The following is a 5,665-nucleotide window of genomic DNA, read 5'->3' as shown; positions in this document are numbered from 1 at the left end:
TGCTAAATGTAAGAAATCAAACAACATTAATTGTTTATCGTTGCAAACGCACGACATTAGTCTGTAATGGAAAATCAGGCTGGCAGCTGCTCACTTTAGCTCCAATTAAAGGCTAGAGCTTATAGCCGAACGAGCGCGAGGGAGAGGAGGTCCTTTCAACTTTGCCATCCTTTCCTGAAGATTCCACAAGAGTTTCCTCTTTAAGAGGCACGAGCCGTCAGTCCCTTAGCGCGCCGGAGCTGCTAATCAGATCCGCCGGCTGCTTTCTTTCACCAGGCTTCACAGTATTTGTGGGCTGCCAATGGGAAGGCGGGGACCCCGGAGAAGGTAGGCAAGAGCACTGCCCTGTCGCATCGGGAACCGCCGCCTAGCCCGGGGAAGGGTCTGGGGTTGGTTGGGGCCGTTTTGAAGCGCCTGTCCTCTTTACAGCGCTCCTGACAACCATCTCAATGGTTAACAGCCATCCCTGGGCTGTCACCTCCGGCTTCATTATAAGAGCTTTTCAACTGGAAAACTATACGTGGGAAAGAGATATTTATGTAAGATTTGAGAGTGGGATTTTCCATCCATTCAGCCTCGCTACTGTACCTCACTGCATGCAAAATTAGCCCTATCGTTCATGCGAAGCACAATCGAAATTCCTGCCTACTGCTACTGCTGTGTCCACTTTTGCAGGGGCTTTATCTGGAGTGAGTGTGGTGTGGTGTGGTGTGGTGTGGTGTGATGTGGTGTGTGTGTGTGTGTGAGAGAGAGAGAGAGAGAGAGAGAGAGAGAGAGAGAGAGAGAGAGAGAGAGAGAGAGAGAGAGAGAGAGAGAGAGAGAGAGAGAGAGAGAGAGAGAGAGAGAGAGAGAGAGAGAGAGAGAGAGAGAGAGAGAGAGAGAGAGAGAGAGAGAGAGAGAGAGAGAGAGAGAGAGAGAGAGAGAGAGAGAGAGAGAGAGAGAGAGAAATTTCTTTACCGAGAGGCCTGATACCTTTGAAGGATGTTCTCTGAGGGTTACGGGTATATTTTCCCCCCTCAGAGGGAGTTCTTCATAATCATCATGTCCAGACATGTTTTTCTACTTCATTGAGCTCTGTGGCTGAAATTATAAGGCTATCCCTCTTATTAAATAATAATACTAATAGTAATATTCTGTAATTCTGCTTTAGCAGATTTGAAGCTCTCTATCACCTAGTCATTCCATGCTGGAGCAGTCACAGGATTTTAAACCACCTTTGAGTGTGTGTGTGTGTGTGTGTGTGTGTGTGTATTTTTTTTTTTCTTTTCTTCTGGACTTTGAAGAGGGCTTGAAGTTGAGAAAATCTGTTCTGAAAATAGAGAGAAGAGCCTTTCCAGAACCTCTGGGCATCACTTCATTCAGGGCTGTTCAGTGGCAGTTCATTTTCTTTATTCTGTCTCCCACCCCACCCAAATGAGTGTCAGGGTATCCTGTGACCATCGCATATAGGTCAGATGTTTTAGAGGCATGGGCTAATGTTTTCTAAAATTTATGTGTAATGCTGTCATTCAAACTTTTTAATCTGTCTCCCTTGCAACCTGGACCTTGTATTTCCAATTATTATTACTATTAAAAAATCAATTCTTCTGTTCTACACTCTATAGTCTTCTAAAACTCTCAGGACTCCAGATAGGTAAATCTCTCTACCCAAGACTTTTAACTTTTTTTCCCTTTGACTGCCTGTTTGGTATTTGGGATGCATTCTGTGAGCTATTGAAGGTGTTATGAATTTAGCTGCAGAACAATTTTATAGCAGCTCTCACTAGAATAGAAGCTCCATTTGCCTGCTATACACGTATCAACTCTAAAGGGAAGGAAGTCTTTAACTGGAAAAATAACTTTATTTGGATCTTTTGTAGAACTCTGGTCAAGGCAGTAGTCATCCAAAGCAACCCCTTAATTTAGCACTGAGCACACTTTAAGTAGCCAATGGTGATATGCTCAATGTAAAAAAAACAAACAAACAACCCATAAATCATGCTCCGCAGGATGAAACAGACCACTTGAGAAGGCATTTGTAAAAGCTGTTATGTGAATATACTCACAGTGAAACATTTCCTTGTAAACTATGCACAGATTTAAGGTCTGATACTCCTAGTTGGCGGGGAGCATCAGATTGTTGGAGCAAAGCAAGGAAACTCGGAAGAATAAGGGTGTAATGACTCTCTTCAAGAATTGTACCTCAGGGCTTTGCTTTCCAGGTTCCTTTCACTATTTATTGGTGAGGAAAAAGGAACAAGCACATATAAAAAAGTTAGACTCTACACTTCATGAACTGTTAGAAAACCTTATTACTATAAGTAAATTAATGCTTCAAAGAAAACAATAATAATCTTCATTTTCTACTCAAGGTGGCACACCTTACAGCTTTATTAATATCCAATTTGAACAGATTTTCCATGCAAAACCAGAAGCTTTTCATGGATAAAATGACATTCAATGTATATCCAACCACACTTTTCTGGCTCATCGGCAAAGTTTTGTGTTTGACAAATCAAAGACCAAGCATAATTACAGTAAATTTTTAATTATTGATGAAATATAAGGTCCCAAGACTTTCTTGTTAAAATATTGTGCTCAGTGGTGCTGCTGGTACTGGTTCCAGTCATTTTATATTTCTTATAGTTTTTTTCAGAGAAACAAAAAAATGCTATTTTCTCTTTGTGTTCAGCACTATTGGCATTCTCAGCTGAAACGGACTAACTTTGCTTTTTATTTTAGGAAAAGGCTCCTAACTTTGGTGTATTATACACCTCCTGTGGAGTATAGAATAAAGCCACGGCTGATTCTTGGGCACTACATTATGTGCACTGTATTATGTACACACACACACACACACACACACACACACAACTTACTTTTAGAAAACCTGAAAATGGGCCCAAGTGACTAACTTATTGGTTCAAGTATGAGATTTTTATCATGTTCCTTTTGTCATGTCATCTGCCTTAGATTATTTGATTTGCCCTCCTGTTAGTAGTACTGGAACATTTTTTCCAGAATCTCATAAATGTATATTTGTGAAGTAGAATAATACTATTTTGATGGACCAAGGCCACCATCTGATTTAGTGGGACTTAATTAACCCAAGAGCTATTAGTCCTCTCTCATTTCATTCCCACGAAATTCGTGATGAGCGATAGATTTCTGCTGAACTCTTGGTTCCTGCCTTTGGAACCCGCTTCAGATGTAACCATGAGGAGAAAATTAGTTGAACCTGGCAACTTCAAAAGGTCAGAAAAGAAATAAGTTCACAGGATGCCATTTAGCTGCTTCTCCCATATGTTACTGCTAACTAAATTTCTACTGCCACTTCATGGCAAAGCTCCAGGGCCAGCACTGTTTCCTCTTTCTATCACGTCCCAAGCTTTTATTTCCTGGGTTTAAATGTCATGTGCTAGTCCCTATTGTAAATATCCACCTTCTTGCTTCTAGGAGTCTTTTATTTTATGTTCTATTAGTAGGGAGAAATATATACATATGAGTTCCGGTATCTCTTTGGAAAGCATCATAAAAGAATAACACTCGCGTTTAGAACCTTCAAACACTTATCTTCCCTACCCCTCACTGCCAAAGACAATTGCAGTGTTAGAAGGATGGTTGGTTGAGGGCTAAGCACGGAGTTACTGTTCAGTAAACAATTAATTAATGCATTAATAATTAGCAAAGGCTGTGCCCTCCCTGCCTTTACTAAGCAGTTCTCACTAAAGGGAAGGGTGGGATACAGTCATATCCAAAGTCCAATATTGTGATAATCTACCTCAATTTTCACTACAGAAATTTCATAAATTGTCTTGTTTATTTTTAGACACAGCTTTTTTAAAAAAATCAATTGCATTCATGTTCCACCAAGCATATTTTTTCTCCCTTGAAATCATTTTTAAATAATATGGGAATATAAAAAAAATGACATAATTCAGCTTTGTAAAAATGAGGTCTCCAAAACTAGACTTGCATCAAGAATGCTATTACACTATATGTGATGCTAAGTTATGTTTTATTGGGAAAAACACTCTAACTATAGAAGTGTTGCATGTGTAACTCGGTGTCTGTACCTTTCCCTTGCTGGAAACGTATAAAAAAGTCACCAAGAACTAACTAACTTCTCTCTCTCCTTTGCTTCCTCCCTCTCTTCCTTCTTTAATATATTTTGTATTTAAATGAAAAAATTCACATTAACCTTATGTGAATTACAAGTCCAAGTGTCTTAGAAGACAATTCTATAGTCCTCTATATTGATTTTAATCAGCAGGATACCTGGCCCTAACATATACACATAGGAAAAAAAAATTCATAATAGGGGCTTTTGTGGATGTATCTACTGATATTTTAAGCAAATTGAATGTCTTGCAGAGGAATATTAATGGAGCCTTCTTAATCCTTTCCATGTATCATTAAGTGAAAATATTATCATAGTATATTCATGTTCTATTAGCAGTAAGAATATTTTTCCATGCATTGATTCTTTCTAGATAGATTAATGCATAAACTATGATTATTTGATTTCTGATGTGACACAAATAACATACAATATGTAGATGGGAAGTGATATAAGTATCATAAGGGAATGCTTTTTTTTCTTGTACATGCAACCACATCTCCAAGTTTGATATAAAAATTACATAGGCATGTTCCATTCTCTATTAGTCTATTGCTGTTCAGCTTGACAAGTAGAATTTAACTTTTCTGTATCCAAGTAGGGATTCAAAATGGGGATATTCAAAAATAAGAAAAAAATATCTATTTTTCTCGTAGTAAAACATACTTATCTTCGAGTTTCACTAGCATATGGTAGCTGAAGATAGTATACTTATTTTAGAATTTGTATAAGTGATTTAGTTTTCATGAACTATACGGTCTCTGTGATATCTCAATATTATTTTCATCAGATGAATGCTTGCTGTCTGTCTGACCGTCTGCCCCTCCGTTATCTGTGTCTGTAGTTCATGGTAACAGTGTCGGTGGGTGGTTTTTAGGCTCTGAGGTCTTTGAGATATGAAGGAAGGACAGGAAGGTGCACTTGTAAGGATGGTTACTACGCAGTATAATCTAATTGGCAGAATCTTGACTTAATATGCTGGGATACTTGGCTGCATTTCAGTTTCAGTATTACAGACTCTGTAGCCCTGGTGATGTGATATAGCTGATTTTAACCATTTCTACATTTCTTAAGCAAGAAGGGAGAGCTCCTGGTTTCTATCATCAGTAGTTCTACAATTCCTTGAAATAAATAGGAAAAAAATGTTGAATATTTTTGAAAGCATACACTACCTGAACCCAATCTCGAGCTAGCATTATCTTCTCTGAGCTCCCTTCTGAGAAGTGTTTAGAGATCACTTTAGCCTCATCTTTGAATTGATAGGGACTCCCTACTTGGACCAATCTTCACAAAAATCTAGATGATTATGAAATGCAATGAAATTCTTCTTATAGAGGAAAAGTGCTAGGTCATGTTTTTCAACGAGTGGTTACAATTTGATTGAAAGTAAATAGCTCTGGTGTGGATGTGTATTGCATGCACTTTGCCCTCTCAGGAGAAAATAACGATGGATAATGCCATGTCTTCTGTCGAAAAGAGAGACACGGTTGATAGAGAAGGGGTGGAAATACTACTGTTTAAGGCCTAATAAAACTGGAGTCATTAATTGTATATTATGTGGGTAGG

This window comes from Pteropus alecto, unplaced genomic scaffold (assembly GCF_000325575.1).
Source record: "Pteropus alecto unplaced genomic scaffold, ASM32557v1 scaffold42, whole genome shotgun sequence".
NCBI lineage: Eukaryota > Metazoa > Chordata > Mammalia > Chiroptera > Pteropodidae > Pteropus > Pteropus alecto.
The sequence above is the reverse complement of the archived record's forward strand: the minus strand, read 5'-3'. Positions refer to the sequence as shown.